The sequence below is a fragment of the Anoplopoma fimbria genome, chromosome 17 (assembly GCF_027596085.1).
Source record: "Anoplopoma fimbria isolate UVic2021 breed Golden Eagle Sablefish chromosome 17, Afim_UVic_2022, whole genome shotgun sequence".
NCBI classification, from domain to species: Eukaryota; Metazoa; Chordata; class Actinopteri; order Perciformes; family Anoplopomatidae; genus Anoplopoma; species Anoplopoma fimbria.
The window spans coordinates 29,419,762-29,440,996 of record NC_072465.1 but is presented as its reverse complement, the minus strand read 5'-3'; the positions used below and the strand labels follow the sequence as shown (position 1 = coordinate 29,440,996).

Sequence of the window (21,235 nt, the reverse complement as noted above, 5' to 3'; positions counted from 1 at the left end):
AAATGATTTGTGTTGTGTTGACTTTGGCTTTACGTCCTCATTCCTCCTGCTGTTTGTGTGATAATAACTATAATATTGACCTTTTTCTTTGACCTCATTAAAACCCAAAGTGTCCAAAAGTATGGCAGCGGTAACTCCTCACTATGTCACAAACTGAAAAAAAGGTGACAAATTATGGAAAAGTGGAAATGAAAATGTAATTTACAGACAGAGATACAGGATGTCATCCTTCAGAGAGGTTTTATGAACAAACTTAGATAAAGTATCTGCCGTCATTTTAACCAAATTTCCAGAAATATAGCAAAAGAAAATTTTAAATAATATGCTTTTGGTTGCTGGAGATAAACAGCGGATTGAGCTCCTTCTCCATTTAACCACCACAGAAGAAGAACATTGAGCAAAATGTAATTTAAAAAAGCTTGAGTCAAAAACTCAAAGGATGGAAAACATATCCGTCTACAACGATCTGTATTATATCTCATTTTTCATGTTTTCTCGTACGAAAGCCCTCCAAGAAAGTTTTGTCGGTATAAAAACAGTGATTATTGTAACAATTAAGTAATATAGCGATTACTTAATGAAGCTTTTTAGCGATATTTTGAGGTTTATTTGTGTTTTTAGATTTCTTTCAGTGTTTCCACTTCTTTTATATGCTAAATTAAACGTTGTATGGATTACCAAATGTGAGCATTTGTACAGCCTGATTAACGTAAGGAAGAGTTAGCATAAGTTTTAAAACGTTAAAGCGATATTTTGAGGGGATGTTTTGTTTTTTTGAGTCTTCTTTTATCTGTAAATTAAACTTTGGATAGAGGTTTGTACAATATTATTATTATTAATATTTATAGTACTATTATTATCAGTAGTAGTAGTTCCCAGACAATGAATCTTAAAGGCATAGTTTTGATCTTTTGTTGTATCGGTTTGTTTATGTTATTGTGTAACTTCTGTGAATCCAAACTAACCCTAAGTTTTTTTGTTTTGTTTTTGAGACTTCTTTTATCCACAAAATGAAACTTTGTATGGAAGCAGATGGATGGATGGTTTTGTGCAAATGTTAGCTTTTGTTAAACAAAGATGGCTGAACAAGGATTCGAAGGACCCCTTTAGTCATTTGACTCATTGTTGATGTAAAACTCATTAATAAGTGGAGTTTTAACGTGTCAGAATGTGGAAACATGAATGGAAGCAGCGACCGTCTGTCTTTCTGTTTCCCTCTCGGTGCCTCATCCTCGCTGCCTCTCTCACAGTCATAGGCCACCTTTTGTCTCCATGCAAAAACTCAAATTCCTCCCGGCCTCTGCCCACAGCTACACACACACACACACACACACACACACACACACACACACACACACACACACACACACACACACACACACACACACACACACACACACACACACACAGGCATTCCTTTGCCCGGCAACAATGAGGTCTTTGTGTTGCACACCGCCCGTGTTTTCATTTCATTTTTTATTGCTTTTGAACTCCTCGCATGGAGAATTTAATCATCTCTCCGCTGGTTCCTGAGGTTGGTTTTGAAAAGATTCTTTTTTTTTTTTTGTCGGACGGCTGGTAGTCGGGAGGCCGGCAGCTGCTGTGTTTGTGCGTGTGTTACCACAATGCACACTCACACACACACACACACACGCACACACACACACACACACACACACACGCACACGCACACACACACGCACACACACACACACACACACACACACACACACCGATCGCCCCACACATGATCCAAGGACAATAAAGGACTACGTGTTTTCAAAGGCAACATTTTTTGTTTCACTTCTTATCGTCAGCGATGCAAACAAAGATGTTGTGTAAACTTGAGGAGCGTTGGCGAGAAGAGAACAAAATAAAAAAGTGAAAATAAATTAAAGGAATAGTTCCACATTTTTGGAAATAAGCTGCTCTCTTGTTGGAAGTTTGGATCAGATGATTGATACCATTCTTGTATGGGTGATGCTAAATATGTCACTAGAACCAGGAGGCTGTTAGCTTAGCTTAGCATAAAGACTGGAAGTAAGGGGAAACAGCTCGCATGGCTGACCAATACACTTACAAACACCTCTAAAGTTTAAATATCAACACGTTTAATCTAATTTGTTTAATGCGTCAAAATGGCTTTTATTTTCTTTAATCTGTTTTAGAGATGATCTACATAAATAATTGTATTATTATTTATTTTTTCTGGTGGCTTTGAGTAGAGCGTATTTTCTATTGCTGGTACTCTTGTTTCTCCAAACTCCATCTACTGTAGTAAAATACTGAATATGGAGAAGTACCATCAAACAAATACACTTCTGAATATTACTATAGAGGTCCTCAAGTTTGTATTTGGTGCTAGTTTGTGGCAGATTTTAGCGTGCTAACACACTATTAAATAAAAGGGAGATGTCAGAATCTACAGATTTGATTGTTTGTAAATCAAAAATAAGATTTCCTAACTTTCGTTTTAGACTCGGTGTGGAATTAGAAACCGATCTCCCAGAACACAACGATGAGACTCCAAACAGGCAAGCAGCCAAAACAGAGTCCCAGAGTTTTAGAGAGAGAGACACCTTGACCATGACAGAGTTTGTAAAGCTGCTTAGCCGGATTAAAGGGACACGGTGACGACCTGGACGCCTCTCTGTAGACATGACGGACAGTGAAAGTGTGCTCATAAGTCCTGTATGAGTGTGAGTAGGTTTAAAGAGTGAGGGCGAGTGGACACAGCGGGACTCTCCAGCAGCAGTTTCACTTTTTTTCACAGTTTCCAACTCTGCTCCCAGCAGACCACATGACACATGTGCAATAAAATACACGGTGCAATTTATATTTATAGCTATAATAGTTTTTCTGTCTGTACATATAATATTTCAGTTATTGTGGATTTTTTTTTTTACTTTTTTTATTGCTTATTTATAATACCTGTTTTTTATTTCATTTTATTTTTATCTTGTCTTTCTTTTACTATGTCTCTTGTGTTGCACTTTACTCTATGCTGCTGCAATCCCGTAAATTTCCCCGCTGCGGGACTAATAAAGGATTATCTTATCTTATCTTATCTTACTTCATGATAGTGGAGAGAAATGACGAGGCATCTGCAAAAAGCACCATTACAGAGTCTACATTAACACTATTAACCTTCTGTTACACCTGACCTGCTCCTCTCCTCCAATGAAAACTCTTCATCCCACCCTGTTTGTTCCATGTCGTTATAAAAACATCTTTAATCATTACATTCTTTAATATTCGAGCATTAAATTCTAGCCAGTAATCAAACATTTACAAACACATACGAATAAATCAGAACGAGGTAACGAGAAACTACAAGTTGCCTACAGATCGGATCTTACAGGAAGTGACTGTTTCTGTGACTTCCTGTTTATTCTTTGAAGGCGGCTAAACTGTCCGACTTGACCTCGTTTTTTTTTCAACGTCTTCCTGCTCTTGTCGCTGATCTCGTCCACTTTTCCGTGCGATTAGCAGCTCTTCTCCAACGAGCCTGATTTCATCCTGTTCCTTTACCTGCATTCTGACCCTCCTGACCTGCAGTGACCTCTGATGGCTCCGCCCCCCTGCTCACCTGTTCACACTCCCCTTGTTAAATCCTGCAGTGTAAATACCGACCTGTTTCCAGCTGCTCACATCTTACGTCTTAAATCTTTACGCTGTTTTTTTTCTCTATTGATTTAAAACCTCTTTTATTCCTTCATAAGGCGCTACATGGCCGAACACGAGACTCCTGCTTTTTATAGCTCATGAACCAGAAAGGCCTCTTTTTCTTTTCCACAAAGCAGAACAAAAACATTTGGTGACGCCGCTTTTAGCCGTTAATGCTCCAAACCGTTGGAAAAGCAGAGAGTTCCTAAAAATATTAATATTTCTAAACAGAAACTAAAAAAAAACATCTTTAAGTCTGGCTTTTATGTATGATTTATGATTTTATGTTGTTTTATTGTTATAGCATCTGAATTTAAATGGTGTCTTATCTGTTTTCATTCTATGGTTTTAATATTTATAAATATTTTATTTCTTATTTTATAATAATACTACTTTTTTTTTTACTGTTTTAAAACAATCAATTTATCCAGTGTCATTTACAGTGTTATTTATTTATTTTTCACTTCGTCTTCTCTTCATCTTTGTCTTGTCAATCATTTTCAAAACATGCTTTATGAATTAAACTTGAGTGATTGATTGAAAACATTTCTATCTCCTGGCTTTTCTTCACGGCTCAGTGTTTCTCTTCGGGTCCAAATTAATTGGTGATGAATCAGCATTAAATAATTAACAACACAAATGATAAATAATTGATCTTGTCTTTACTACCTCTTTTATAATGGAGGTCTATGAGGAAAATGTTTTTTTAAGCTTTCTTAATACATCAACACAAACTAATGACATGAAGCCCCTCACGGTTACCCACAATGCTGTTCACCAGCTCACAAGTATTGTTATACGTACAGATTCTAAAAGCTTCTGCCTTTAAATGTTATTACGAACTGATTCAGTGAGTTCATAATGATCCATCCATTTTAACTATGAAGGTTAATTGGTTTTATCAACTTGTGTCATCATAAAACATTCAAGTAACTTTATTGGTCATTCTTACAGGCACAAGGACACTGACTCTCGCATGGTTCTCAGTAGTTTAGATGAGAAACAAAGAAGAAACACACAAAATATGTTCTTGAATTAGTCTGTTTGTGTTAAATATGTCTTTACACATTTGATCTACTCAGATGCTTTAATGTTTTTGATTTAACAGCCTTTAAATCGTCGCATTCTTTATAAAAAAAAAACTTCCTTTGAAAGTTTTGTTTTTCTTCAAGCTGCAGCTTGAATGTCACGTCAAATTCTTTTCTTCTTCACCTCTTTTCCATTTTCCCGTGCCTTTCGTTTCATCCACCCTTTTCCCGTAACTGTGCTTTTCTCCCGCTTCGCTTCGAGGGCTTCGCTTTCTTTTCTTTAAAATGAGTCACTGACTAATGGAGGGAGGAGGAGGAGGAGGAGGAGGAGGAGGAGGAGGGGAGGAGGCTGTTCAGGTGAATGTCACACCCACCTGAACTTTGGACTTGCTCACCCCACACACACTCACTCCGTCATCCCTCTGCAAAATGTTTTACTTTAAATTGCTAAACAAACACACGCACGCACACACACACACACACACACACACACACACACACACACACACACACACACACACACACACACACACACACACACACACACACACACACACACACACACAGGGCGGAAACTCTACCTCGATAGATTTTAGGGGAGAGTTAAGGAAGTTCTCTGTGTTGATCTGCCGTCAGATTAAAAGTAATCTGATGATCAGAGCGTTGAAACATCACCGGCTGCAGTCCGACCGTGTCATCTGTAAATGAACCTGCTCTGTTCACAAATGAAAACAGCTTCTGTTCCTTTGATTTTAAAAGATAAATGAACAGTTATGTGTTTACTAGATGCATAAGATTGTTATTTTTACTCATAAGACTGGGTCTGTGTTCCACGTCACATAGTAACCTTCTTTTTATACCAAGTAGACGTAGAAATTGTTCTGACGAGTCCTGAGAAGTAAACTTGACTTGTTTTGGACTTCGATCTGCTGTTCAGCGTGAGGTCAGCTGTGAGCGTTGCCATCGACGACGCTGTCCTCGCCTCGTTTCTTCTCTCCCCAGCGCGGCGGGGAGTCGATCACTTCCTGTTATTAAGTCCGGCTCGGGGTCGGAGGTCAGGGGTGAGAGGTGGGAGACAGACGGGGTGATGACAGGGAAGGAAAGGGATGGACGGGGGGATGTGTGTGTGAGAGAGAGAGAGAGAGAGAGAGAGAGAGAGAGAGAGAGAGAGAGAGAGACATGAGCAATGAGAGGAGGAATTACTGAGGAATGAGTGGAATTTCCTGAATGGCAGTGATGGAGGCTGTCTCTCTCTCTCTCTCTCTCTGTCTGTCTGTCTGTCTGTCTCTCTCTCTCTCTCTCTCTCTCTCTCTCTCTCTCTCTCTCTCTGTCTCTCTCTCTCTCTCTCTCTGTCTGTCTGTCTGTCTCTCTGTCTCTCTCTCTCTCTCTCTCTCTGTCTGTTCTCTCTCTCTCTTCATCTTTAAGTCAGCTGTCATTTTAATGTGGTTGTAATCTAACAGTGTAAATATTTGGTCAGTCTTCTCCTGTGTGTCAGTGATAAGATAAGATAAGATGATATGAGATAAGATAAGATAAGATAAGATAAGATAAGATAAGATAAGATAAGATGATATGAGATAAGATGATATGAGATAAGGCAAGACTAGATTAATTAAGTCAAATTAAATTAAGTTAAGTCTAGTTTGGTGTAGTGAGAACGGGCCAGTTGAAACTAACCATGACTACCAATCCATGCATTGCCATTGGTTTGACAAAAGTGAGTTCCTCCAAAACTTTCATATATGCAGTTCCATGTTCCATTTTTCCGTAACCTGCTTATCCAGTTAAGGGTCGCAGGGGTGCTGGAGCCGATCCCAGCTGTCAATGGGTGAAGGCAGGGTTCACCTGGACAGGGTTCACCTGGACAGGGTTCACCTGGACAGCCTATCACCAGCCTATCACAGGGCTGACATATATAGACAAACAACCACTCACACTCACATCCACACCTACGGGCAATTTAGAGTCTTCAATGCACCTAAGCTGCATGTCTTTGGACTGTGGGAGGAAGCCGGAGAACCCGGAGAGAACCCACGCTGACACGGGGAGAACATGCAAACTCCACACAGAAGGTTGTCCAGCCCGGGAATTGAACCCGAGCCCCTCTTGCTGTGAGGCGACAGTGCTAACCACTACACCACCGTGCAGTTCCATGTTGTTTTTTCAATTATTAAATATTAAATAAAAGCCAGTAAACAACATACAAAAAAACTTTACACATTTCAGTTATGAATCACATCTATTGGGGTCATTTACAGTTTTCACTAGATTTAAATACAACATTCTATTAAAAAACTGTAATTGGGGCCTTAAACCTCACTAGAAATATATATAAAGAGTCAACATGGACATTTAGTCGTCTTTAAGACCAAGATCTGGTATTAATGCATTCAACATTCATGTTTGTTTTTCTCTTCTGGGTTTCATTAATATAATACAATAAATATTTTCACAACAAAATGATGATGAATGACCAAACATAACATCATTTTCTTTACACTTGTTCTGTAGAAACATGTGACAGTTTTTTTCCTGGTTGTTGTTGTCCTCCTCCGTCGTCCCCTGTGTGAGTAATACGGATCATGTTATAGCTCATGAGGCCCTCCAGCAGCCCGCTCAAGGCCGTTAAAAAGCCCATGTGGACGTGTTACACCTCCAGCATTGTTCTCCAGATCAGCTCCGGGAGGATCCTGTTACACGGTTGTGAGACCCGCCAAGCAAAGTACAAAGAGCGACGGCACAAACGCACCTAGAGATACTCACTGCTGAGCAGAAGCCGTTCTTAACTCAACAACATCCAGAAAGCCGTGTTTGTCCTGCGGTGAGGAGGTAAACACGGGTCCAGATGGTTCTCTACACAGCTCAACAAGAACAACACTTTACAAGACAGGAGGCGGGAAGTCAAGACAGAATTTGAATTTCTTTGCAAGGCTCTCATTTGTCACTCTTCCCACAACAGACTGGTTTCCCGTTAACAGACATGGATGGGGTAGAAAAGCTGATATAGATCATTTTACTGCTTAGAAAGCAGTGAGAAATGAACTGTCCCAACCCATCAACCGACAGCATTCGCCTCAAACATGTTATGTAGGAAATTACCCAGTCGGGAGAATCTTTGGGGCTTTGTTTGTTTCTGTAAAACCACGGGATACTTTGAATGTTGACGTTTCTGAACCAAAATTTGTTCCATAAATATGTTTCAATTTGTTTCATATCAGCCTCGTATCATCTTTGCAGAAACAGTTGTCAATGGTTAGGTTTAGGCAACAAACTACTTGGTTAAGGTTAGAAAAAAGATCATGGTTTGTGTTGAAATACAAATGTAACTTATCATCATAAGTAACTTAACATTGCATCCTAACAACATTTTAAATACATTACATTAATGTAATGTAATGTAACATCAAATAACAATGTAAAATAAAACCATAACATTAAAAAAACAACATAACAAAGTAAGTTAACAACATAATGTAACCTAGCAATGTAACATAACAATGTATCGTAACAATGTAACATAGCAACTCAATAGCAACTTAACGTAACAATGTAACGTAACAATGTAACGTAACAATGTAACGTAACAATACAACACAACAATATAACGTAACAACTTAACATAACAATATAACGTAACAATATAAAGTAACAATATAACACAACAATATAACGTAACAACTTAACATAACAATATAACGTAACAATATAACGTAACAATATAAAGTAACAATACAACACAACAATAAAACGTAACAACTTAACATAACAATATAACGTAACAATATAAAGTAACAATATAACACAACAATATAACGTAACAACTTAACGTAACAATGTAACGTAACAATGTAACGTAACAATGTAACGTAACAATGTAACGTAACAATGTAACTTAACAATGTAACGTAACAATATAACGTAACAATATAACGTAACAATATAACGTAACAACTTAACGTGGCAATGTAACAATGTAACGTAACAATGTAACGTAACAATGTAACGTAACAATGTAACGTAACAATGTAACGTAACAATGTAACTTAACAATGTAACGTAACAATGTAACGTAACAACTTGCTTTATTAGAAATGTCATGGCCGTCTGCTAACGATCACACCTAAAATCTTTGGTACACATGACACTAATTTTGATCATGAAAAGGTGATTTTATTTAGAGCTTCATGTCTCAAGATGTGTTGATTTCTATAAATTAACTCGACTTGACACCAGAGGATTTTAAAAGTACTTGACAGGCTGTGGAAGAGGAATCAGACGTTGTGGGGTTTTTGTGTATGGGTAAAGCTAAATGAGCACCATGTGTGTTTGAAGGTACAGTAAATCCAGCACCCTGCCCCGGGGCTCATTTTAGGGAGGGCGGGATGAAAGCTAAGCTGACTAAAGGCTGTTTGAGAGCCCCCCCCCTCAGGGGAGACATCAAGAGGTGAAGTTAGCATACTTCATGTATGGAGTCAAAGAAATATGATTCCCTTTCTTTCACTCCCTCCTTCTCATTGTGTGTGAACATGTGTGATGATGTAACCGACTCACTCTGTGTGTTTTAAATGTATGTGAATGCGTGTTTATGTTTGCAATAAAGTTTTAACGCACAAAGTCTTAAAGTCAGAGTATCGATAAAAAGGAAATGTGATAAAACAGAAACAGATTCAGTGAATAAAAGATGACGTACATGACATCAGATCTGTGAGGAGACTGTAACATTCCTCACATTAAAACATGAGACTAACATTCCGTCCATCATGTTCTCCACGTGGTTTTCACTCGTTTAAGCTTTAGCTGGAGCTCTTTTAATGGACTCGTTGTGTCCTCTTCTTCTTCTGCGATGGTCTACTGTGACAACAAGACTCCTACTAATGTAAGCCTAAAAAAGATACCTTAAATTGACTTGTTTTTTTATTTTTTCAGTCCACGGTGGACTGGTCTCTGGAGTCTGAGCTGAAGGAGTTTCTGGAGAACCTTCATGATTTCATCTGGTTTCTCCAGAATCCGATGACGAGCTTTAAGAATAACTTTATAGAAACAGACGATCTTCTCTCTGGTGGTCTGGTTTACTGATGGAGGTCTGAAGAGGATCAGGACTAAACTGAGACTGTTTAACAACCAGTTAAAAGTTCTGCATAATCATTTTGAGATCAAACGCACATTCAAATGAAGGACATTACACACAATCATGAGGCTCAAATCCATCTTCTTATCTCACTTTTGGAAATATGGCAAACACTCAAAACATGTTTTTCAGACTTTAGTAATCACATAAGACAACACCGGGTCGGTTTCATGAAATCCTGCTGAAATGTTTTGCAGCTGTGTTGAAACTAAACCTTTCCCTAAATCAGACGGTAGGTGATAAAGGGCCAGTTAGAAAAATGGCGTGTTTATCCTAAAAGCATGTGGTAGAACAACAGAGAGGAGGGATATTTTTAACCGACATACTGACATAACAACTATAACTACATATAGAATTACATGCAAGTGAATTAAACCAAAAGAAAATAAGAAACGTCGGCTTGCTCTCTGTCCTTCTGTTATTCTAAGTGTTTGAGTCGGAGCTTGAGGCCGACAGCGACTGTGAGAGGGTGAGGATTAACCCGAACACCCGAACCCTTCACTCCCCAGCGTACAAACGTGACCCATCAAAACCCATCAAAGCGCCTGTTCGATCCCTCCTCAAGCCTGAGCAAATATCGGCCAGCGCCAGGGAGGAAATCCAGTCGCACCGACAGGAAGTGGGTGCAGACTTTGGTGACGTCCTTTTAAACCGGGTCAAGCTGTGTGGTTGTCTATTATTGCTTAATATGTTACAAGGAAACAGACAGCTAACGTTGGAAGTCTGATGTTCGTTAGATGTTTCTTCCAACTGTGAGTCTCTAACGAATGAAACTTAAACCACGAGCTGTGACTCTTTAGTGCATTCAAGGTTCAGCACTTTATATTCAATGCATTTCAAAGAAAACGTTTCTGGGAAGCAAATGGGAAAGCGTTAACGGTGTATAAAGATGTACATAAACACTAGAGTTATAAGTTTAGCCATTTATTAATTATTTCAAACGTTTGTTTATCTTTTACTTTTAACATAAAAGATAAAAAGGTTTAAATGATGCAAAATGAAATGCGCAAGTGAAAGTAACAATGGGCTCGGTCACTACTGTTAGCTATTTAGCTAGTTAGCCGGTCATGCTAACGTTTGCATCTTACGTTAGAGCAAAGAAACACACGGTTTGAATCCGTTCATTAGACTTGTACCCCTTCGCTTTGCTCTACACTACCTGGCAAGTATTATTTCAATTTGAATCTTAAATGCAAGTTGTGTTTTCAAATGTATCCAGTCCCCTTGTGATAAAAACTGTTAACCATCATTACATGAACACAAATCCGCGTTTGTCAAACTCTTAAAATGTTGACACTCAAAAAGATATGTGGACCTTGAGTTGAACAAACATAGGATATATACAGTATATTATTTAATTTAAACTTCTGGTGCAAACTTTAAAAAAGGTTGCTTGGAATGATATAACTTTACTGAATCACTTGAACAAGCTGCAGCTAATCAACATTTCCATAATTGATTCGTCTGCCTTTTATTTTCCTGAATAGAGAAACATGACACATGGCAGTTTATTAGAATCAGAGGTGATGTCTTCTAATGTCTCCGTCCAAACAGCCTAAAACCCAAAGATGTTCAGTTTAAAATGAAAACCAAAAAAGCAGCAAATCCTCACAATTGAGAAGCTGACCCAAAGATTATTTGGTATCTTTGCTTTTGACGTTATTTAAATTATTGAAGAATCATTTTTATTAACATTTTATGTTGTTAACTTATTAATTAATCAACTGATTTTTTTTTTTAGGGTGAAAGAGTTTAAATGACTCATTAAATAAAACATTCCTTTCCTCAGATCAGACCTGAATAGGAACAAACAGTAACTACACACGGGATCTATTCATTGCACAGCAGGGCTCTGTCTAATTTCTGGCAGTCTTCATCCTAATATTTACCTCTAATGAGGCGGTTGTGGATAAAAGGGTTAGTTCACTCAGTTCCTCTGTATCCGACCCTGAGGTAGCCCCAAAACAGCACAGAAATAATGCTGCTGTGGTCGTGTTGTTTCAGGGAGATGTGAGTCCAGTTTAAGTCACAGATTAATTATAATAACTTTGTTGATCCTCTGAGTTTTCATTTGGCGCCACTATCAGGTCAACATTTATCTAAAATATTTAGTTTATGAGCAAATACCTGCAGAACTGATTGCAGTACAGCCTCAGCTGTACTTTGTGTTTGCTGCTAATGGGCTAATGGCAGCGTGCTAAAGAAAGATGGTGCACACATGCTTATTAAATGAACTTAATGTGAAGGAGACAGGGTTGTCTCTTTGGACAGTGAAGATTCAGTCTTCATGATGCTCATTTTTGGTAAAGATTTGTTTTAGAAAAGATGTGTTTTTGGATCAAATAGACACAAAAAAACAACTTCTCCTGTATGTTTGTGTGTGTTTATGTGTGTGTGTATATGTGTGTGTGTATGTGTGTGTGTGTATATGTGTGTGTATATGTGTACTCTTTACCTTGGTGCCACACATCTTTACTTGCTGTCATTCATTAGAAGTGAATAATCTCTTGCCTGTACGGCTGAATACTGACCGGAATCTCTCTGCTGTTCCTGGAAGAGATGTGTGTGTTTGTGTGTGTGTGTGTGTGTGTGTGTGTGTGTGTGTGTGTGTGTGTGTGTGTGTGTGTGTGTGTGTGTGTGTGTGTGTGTGTGTTTGTGTGTGTTAAAAAGTCCATTTGCAGTTATAATATGGGAAAATAACTTAATAGTAAATATACTAATCAGAATTAAGTTTTTCAAAATGAGTAGAAACAAAGGGTCCTCGCTTGGCGGTGAAGAATAATAGTAGAACATAGAATATGTAGAAATGTGTGTGTGTGTGTGTGTGTGTGTGTGTGTGTGTGTGTGTGTGTGTGTGTGTGTGTGTGTGTGTGTGTGTGTGTGTGTGTGTGTGTGTGTGTGTTTGTGTCGGTTGATTTTGACGCTCACAGATTTGACTTTGGTTGTTTTCATCAACGTATCTGACTTTTGGAGAGCCTCTGATTGGACAGACACTCAGGTTAATGACACCATCACACCATCATTACGACTCATTGTCAAGTTTTTCTTTAAACGCAAAAAAAACAGCTTCCAGCACAGAATAGTTTTTACTTTGCATCTGATTCTTTATAGAAAGCAGATAGAAAGATTGAAAGTTATCATTTATAGAAATCATCCAGCAATGGCAAAACCAAAACTTAACAAATATCACGTAACTATAGTAGCAAATTTCCCCGCTGCAGGACTAATAAAGGATTATCTTATCTTATCTTAGCAATTGTCAGTTACTTTAATAGTATTTGTCAGGATAATTATGCTTATTTCCTTCCATTTTCTTGAATTACTTTCATTCATCTGTTTTTCTCCACTTTTTTCTCCACATATAATGAATTCACAGCTCTGAGAATCACATTTTAAAAAGGGTCAACAAATGTGATTGATAAAGAAATGCTATAATTGTGCCATAATGTCAAACGTTTCCTGGAGGGTTCTGGTTTCCCACAGATTTTTTTTTGGTTCTCACACATACAAACTCACGGACGTACAAGCGGAAGCATGTGGAAGCGTTTAGAGCTGGCAGCTTCAAATCACCGTGTCCCCCGTCACCCCTAAACGCCACCCTGTGAGGGCTTTGAACCCGGTCACGGAGGTCAGAGGTCGAATGGGAGGGGTGAGCACCGCGATGGAGGCCAGGCCTCCCAGACACAAGCAGCAGCAGCAGCAAAAGGACAAGCACAACATTATCAATACATTTTCAAATGTATTGATCTTCACGAGAAAGTCTACAAGCAGTATTTTCTCAAATCGTAACCCTTTTTTTGATTTAAGGATTAAATAACTTCCTTAAAGTCATATCATCCCAAGTTATTTACCATGAAATGAGTTGTGGTGTGACTGCTGAATAATAAAAGATTGGATTATTTATTCTTTTTCAGATAAAAGATACAAATTGAGTAGCTGGGAGTAAATCTTAAACTCTCTCTATTCATTTTTTAAAAGAGGTATTCAAGTAATAATCTTTAAAATAATAAATGTCCATCTTTGTACTCATTTTATTCAGGTAAAATCTCTGTGACACACAGGAACTGACGTGATTTAAAGAAGCAGGTAGTTATCATGAGCAGTTACATTTGTTTGTAATGTAATTGTCTTTTAATATAATTATTTTATTCGTGTAAATATGTATTATTCTACCTATATATTTTCTGTATTTGCTGCTAATGTTTACCTGAAGTCTTAGAATATTACATTTTCTTAATAAAAAAGTACATTAAGCAAAGAGAAAACAAGAAAAAAGAGCGCCACCTACTGAAACCTCACAGAAAAGAGTGACTAAACCTTTGTGTCTCTAGAGATGGAAAAGTCAGTTCATTGGTAATATGAATTCAAAAAGATTACAAACTGACACAAAACTACTATAAAAAGACAAAAAAATGCTAAAAAGATATGCAAAATGAGCACAACTATTTAAAAAAGATACCAAAAGATTTAATCATGAACCAGAAAGTATAAAGACTTCAAAGACCAAAAAGACCTTCACCCAGGAGACCGCTGTTAGTGTCCTGTGTAAATCAAAAACATTTATTTGTCCCGTAACTTCCGTAGTTAAGTATCGGCACTTCCAAACCACGATCTTCTCCTCAACCTAGATGAGTTGTTTTATCGCATAAACCTAACTAAGTTGTCTCCTGTGAAGACAGAAGTTTATTTGAAAAGACTGTATGCATGTAACGAGCAGAAATTGACAAATGTTGCTAGTCTTTTTCAGGAAATAAGCATGAAAAATAAGAAGTAACTCTTACGGAATGTTTCATACGAAGTGTTGTCAGAGCATGTGTCTCATAGTGGTTCTCCAGAAAGCTGCAAGCAGAAATACCGGAGGCCAAGTATTTCATTTTAAACGAGCGCTGCAGAAGAAGAAACAAAGCGGCGTAGCGATTAGAGATTAAACTAGAGGTCGCGTGACGCCCTCAAGCAGCAAAAAGCCTATGAAGCATTCAGCTATAAAACTATAAAGAGAAAGAACAAGTCATATCAAGACCTTTTGCGTCAGTCGACTCAGACAGTAAATCTCTTTTCTGGGGTTAAAGCGGTCGCCTTTCTTTTGGCTACGTGGCTCTTTAACCTCACACCTCAACCACATGTCAAAACAACACGCTAATTATCAAAATCACCTCAGGTATTTGGTCTCCTGGTCTGACTACACAAACCTAATATCTTTCTGTCCCACACATTCATAACCTTTTGTCTCTTTTCTTTTTCTCCTCTCTTCTGTTTCTCAGCTGCACCTCGTTTCTGTCTTTGTTGCTCTCGGAGGTAACAGTATCCCTCTCCCTCCTTTCATCTGGGACATTATAGGAACCCGATCTGACGTCCTGCATTCCTGCAAACAAAAAGGAAAGAGGTGTTACCAAAGGGAGCAGGAAGAAGGAGGCGAAGGAAGCCAAGTATGAGGAGTCAAAATCCTAAATCTAATAGAAGATCATTTATATTTTAAATATCAAAACATGTCCATCTTTTTGAATACAGAAACATTTTGTGTCAATTTTCTATTGGAGTTTTGAGGAGAAAAAAGCTCTGAATGACACTCGTTACGTCTCACCTGTTGTCCCAATCATCCAATCAGGACACACCACTTGAATTAAAGCATAAAAAGTTGAGTCTCAAATTAGGTTTCATAATCTGAAGCCCTGACAAAGACCTGAAACTCTTCTGTGAACATGTAAAGAATAAAAACTTAAACTCTTCTGCATTCTGTTTTGTGAACAGATTGTTTGAGGTTTCTTGAATTTAAAGCAGCAGATAGAAGAAACGTGACGTGATCTGAAGATTTCACATTATATGGAGAGAGAACGACAAAGCTCTAATCACACAGTGTGTTTTCTGTTTGCTGAATGTGAAACAGAACTTTCTGTTTTCACTTCTCTTTGATCTCACAGAAAGAAATCACCTCCCACTTGTTCGTTTGTACTTGCTGTTTGTTGAGGGTGTTGTGAACATTGTGATTGTGAGCCTTGGGTAAACTTTTTAAATGAGAGCAGCAGAGAAACGAGCTCACAGAATGTATTGATTGTTCTCTCCAGCAAAACATTTTAGTGCAGGTTTTATCTGAGAATATGAACTCACCCTTTTCATAAAACCTTCTGTTACTGAGCGACAGAATGAACTGTGAAATACGTTTTTGTTGTTTAGCTGTTAAGTGACAGATTAACTAGTCGACACTCATCTGGGTCGAGGTGAACTTTGAGGACTTATAAAACAATCATTTATATTATTACGGATCCTCTTTATTTCATAAACAGGATGATGAATCTAAACTCAGATCCGGTGAGGTTTAAACATTCAGAACATTGTCTTTTACAGATGTAGAGGGATTAAACTCGTTGACATGGGGAGAAGGTGTAAAGTCAACAAAAAACAAATGGAGGAAAAAGTATTTCTGTGCAAGATTTAAAAACTTGTTGAAACAATTTAGCATAAAGTAGTTTAGTAGGCGCATGTACATATTGCAACTGGACGCTCCAATGAATTTCGCTACATTTTTGTCTTTATTTGTTTGTTGTTTTCGTGTTCATCACATATAGCACATGACAGAATACATTCATCAACATCGGTAAAGGAAGCGTCGGGATGTAGAAGCTCCACGACCGACCAACCAGCCAGAGCTGCAGGACCAAACACCACCAAACCGACCCAGGGAGAAGAGGAGGAGATGGAAGCTAAGCCAACCAAGCTAGGACCTCACTACCCAGAATGCTCCTGGCTGTCTGATGTTGAAAAGTTGCATGAAAATGAACTGTGACTGTTGAGTCCACATCTTCACTGAGACCTGGATCCATCGTGGCCCAGGATCAAGCTCCACTGGATGTTGGAGACAGAGAGCAGGACTGTGTTCACATCATGATGCTTGGAGCTCAAACACAGTCAAAGTCAATGGACAATGTTTTCCTCATGTTGAATTTTTAATGTGAAGATGTCGGCCATATTTGCTGCTGTTTACATTCCTTATGATGCAAATTCAAAACTTGCATTACTGTTTCTGTTTGGTTTTGTTAGTCCTGTGTTTGTTGTGTTACTACAACTGAATTACGTTGTGCATCCCTGTGTTGCTTGATGACAATAAATAACTTTAGCTGTGTTTTTGAGTAATAATATGACTCTCGTTTAACTTGTAGATGTGTTGGGTGCTGAGCAGGTAGTGTTAGTGGGTTTAGCAGAGCCTCTTTAACTAAAAGCAGAGACAGCTGATCATTCTCATCAATATGAGAGACACCGTTCATACATACAAGTAGTCATGTGACTCATGCTGACAAAATCTATCTATCTATCTATCTATCTATCTATCTATCTATCTATCTATCTATCTATCTATCTATCTATCTATCTATCTATCTATCTATCTATCTATCTATCTATCTATCTATCTATCTCTAACTAAGACACACCTTACACATGTCCCTATGGTCAAATTATTTTCAATCTTTTCTAGGGGTACCATCATTTTTGTCCAGGCCATTTTCATTAGTTTGTTTTTTAAAATGATTCTGTTGAACCACAATTCAAAAGCAATGTCTGATCTTCATAAGTTCATTTTCAGTAAATTTTTATTTATTATTACTTTTGTCAGTTTCAAGTTATTTCAGTGACCATTGTGGGTATTTCTTTCTTTAACGGAAGGGTAAACAACAATTTTGTCCATGTGTGTGTATATATATATATATATATATATATATATATATATATATATATGGCCGGTTTACTAGAAATGTTGTGTCTATTGTTAACAGTAGTGTTTCTGAGCTCCAGAGTCCCTTTAGAAAACCCCTCATTTTACTTCAGCAGGGTCTGACAGTCTGCTCCGTCCTGTTTCTGGTTCTTCGGTGCCACAAAAAAATTTCCCTCTCAGCGAGCTTTTTTTACTGGGAATTTTTAGTTTGTTTTTCTATTTGTCTAACTCCCTTGGTGTCACATTATGATAAATGAGATGCACCTCGAGCTGCATCGGCTGCAGGGTGTTTCCAGAGAGACCCTTTGTGGTTTCTCTGAGGTTTCACGCTTCTCCTTCTGGCTTCCTCTCATCAGTGAGGTTTGAGTTTGAGCTCGATGTTGGATTTCCCCCTCGTCTTCTCACTCTGGTTCATCGAAACAGAAATGACTGCAGCGGTTTACAGTCGGGTATTTTCCTGCTTCCCTTGTAACGGGAAAATGAAACCTGACTGTAAATCTTTGTGAAATGAATTTGTCAGTCATTATATGTGGTAGATGAACTATTGTGAAATGAATCCATGAAAAGAAAACATATTGCATTTAATCATTTGGACTGAAACATTTCATTAGTTTTCATGATAGACCTGAATGGATGAATTATCGAATGGTCCAATGCCCAAAGAGCCCAACGGGTCAGGGGTTAAGGGGGCCCCTGGACCAGAGCTTCAGTTTGAGGTGATTTCTTTCTTGTTAGAAAGTCAATTACAAGGAGGACACGATTACGAAGAAGGCAAAAGAGTCGATAAGTAACCAAAACAGCCACAAAGATATTCAAAAAGACTACAAAAACTTAAAACCACTCTAAAAAGACAAAATAACACTAAAAAGATATGCAAAATGACCACAAATATCAAAACGGAGAACAAAGAGAAAATAAGACGCAAACAACCACAAAGACTCAAAAATACTACAAAGCGACACAGAACCATTACAAAGCAGAAGAAAAAACTGTTGTAAAGTAACAAAAACACCCACATAGTGATACAAAATTACCAAAAAGTTACCCAAAACAACCACAAAGAGATTCAAAAAGACTACAAAGAGACATAAAACAACTATAAAAAGACAAAATAATACTAAACAGATATGCAAAAGTGTACAAAGAGAAAAAAACGACATCAAAAAGATACAAATGACCTCAAAGAGACTCAAAACAACAACACAGAGATGCAAAACAACTACGAAGATGTGACGCACACAAAATGTATGGTCACATTTTTGTTTATTTGATTAATATTTGATATGATGTAATGTACTTTAATATCATTTGATGATTTTTCTTTGTTATTTGGAAATTTCAAGAGCTGTCAAATGGACTGTTAGTTAAAATATTCAATGACATAGAATAATGTGTTATACTAACTTCCTCAGAAGTACATTTCAACCTATGGCCACTAGGCGGCAGTGCAGCGCTGTGGTTTAGTCTCGCGTAGCCCGGGAAAACTTTCAATGAAGACGTCACAGAACTGCGTCATCAAAATAAACACGATTTAAATAGAGACCAATGTTTATAGAACAATTATTAAAATTTGTGTTTCATTTATTTGTTTAGAAGCAACGTGAGTTTGGTATTCAGACTGACTGTCGGATGCGAACGTTAGCTTAGCTGAATGATAGAATAGCCGTACATTCCCCTGGGTTTTCTGGAGTGATATAAATCTGTATGTTCAATGAGTTGTGTCACACTGAGTATGTTGGTTAAATGTGACCGAAAGATGTATATTAGTGTTGTGCCTGTTTGTTAGCCTGTGTTAGCGCTCGTTCGTCGTATTGTTAGAGCGGCGCCGCCATTGTTAAAGATCCTTGTCGTCACCTACGCCACAGTAGCTGTGGGTCCATTTTTGCTGTTGTGGAACGGTTAGAGAGGGTTTTATGCCCAGTTGTCCCAGTTACAGGGACGTGCACAGGAATTTTGAGGGGCAGTTGCTCTGACCTGAAAAAAGGGCACCCATATGAAGGACTGAGAATAACAGGGTCTTTATTAATATATTAATACAAATAAGTAAAACACTGAAATAACTACTACTAACGACAATGCAGAAAAACATGACTTGAAGAAGAAGAACATAACATGAACACAAACATAATTAAACAACATCCTATCAAGTCACTGATAACTTTCTCCAAATTGACATATTAAAAATGCAAAGCTTCAAAGGAGAAGCCGCCTAGTAGGGGCCATTTCAATAAAAATCTTCAGAACCTCTTCTTTATCGATTGGTATGTCCTTCTCTATGGACAGCAGGAGGAGGTCAGACAGCCGCTCTTGACCACACTGATTTCGGAGCCTTGTTTTTACCAGCTTCAGCTTTGAGAAAGAACGTTCTACCGTTGCAGTGGAGACAGGTAGAGTGGCATATATTTTAATGAGTTTGAACAGTGTGGGGAATATGATGTGAGCATCGTGTTCCTTGAATATTTCAAGCATAGACTTGACTGTCCTCTTGGGACACTTGTACGATGCATGGAAGACTCTCAACTCTGTTTGAAGGTTGGTGTCTTCCCCCTGAAGTCCATAAAATTCACATAGTGAATGTGCTGTATCAAAACCTTGGTCGATATCCTTCCACTGCTCTGGGTCAATGAGTCTCTGCAGTGACATCACAATGTCCCGAGTCTTCCCTTCCCCGTAAAATCTTCTCTCAAGTTCCTGTCTCAGTCTGTCCAGAAAGGTATAGTATGTCCTTCCCCTGTAATATTCCTCCAAGGTCTGGACTTCATCATCTTCTCTTGCTGATTGGGAAGTGTATTTCAGCTTTGCAGGGACTTTTCTTCGTCTACCTGGAATCTTTGTCGGAATGTTTATGTCATTTTCCTCTGCAATTGTTGTGGCAGTGTTGTTATTACCATTACCATTATTATTGTTATTACCATTATTATTATTATTATTGTAATGCCCACTAGAAGCAGTGGTATTTATGTTCAGCTCAGGCAAGATCTTTGAAAGGATCTCTAAAATAGCCTGTTTTTTTTTAGATTACAATTATTTAGCATGCAGCTCTTTAACCCTGTACTTTCTAGCATGGTCCTCTCATATATGGTGATCAGCACTTAGGCCTACCTGCCCTATGTGCCTCCTCCTGGTCCACATTTTCCGAGTGTCTGGAGGCTTGTGGCTGCTCCTCATCTTAAATGTAATGTAATTATGAAAAATTGCCATTAGTAGGCTAAAATATGAGTCTGATTAATTTATCAATTAGCCTACACAGTATAATTTATTATCACTATGCAAAGTCTCTGCCCCACCTGCTGTTTGGATTTTTCGTAGCCAACCCTGTAGTGATGTGCTCCTCTTTGCTGCCTCCTTCAGTTGTCTCTCTCTCTCCTGAATCCTCCTCTTTTCACTGGGCATTTCGGCTTCACTTAACAATAACAAACAATACCCAAAATAGTGATAAGATTTAGGCATGAACCATTTTGAATGAAAGAATTCATGTGATGCATTACTTCCATCATTTATTCTTCTTGTTAAAACGAAATGTTAGAAACTAACTATCAGCAGACATGTAGCTTAGTTTGCGATGTGATAACGGGCTGCTTGTCTGCAAGCTAGCTAGCTGTCTGATTATTTAGGCTAAACGTTACGTGGCAAACTGAGCCTGGATTTATGAAGATTGTAGTTCATTTCATAAAACGTGATGATGATTGTTTGTTTGTTATACATCTC

General features: G+C 38.1%; 1 long non-coding RNA gene across 1 annotated transcript; it reads right to left on the bottom strand.

Moving 5' to 3' along the window:
- Positions 1–19,455: 19,455 nt before the first annotated feature.
- LOC129105208 (uncharacterized) lies at positions 19,456–20,930 on the bottom strand. The gene is made up of 3 exons (XR_008531822.1): positions 20,815–20,930; positions 20,630–20,695; positions 19,456–19,501 (listed from the first exon to the last, which is right to left on the bottom strand). It is a non-coding gene; the product is annotated as an uncharacterized LOC129105208 (long non-coding RNA).
- Positions 20,931–21,235: the final 305 nt, after the last annotated feature.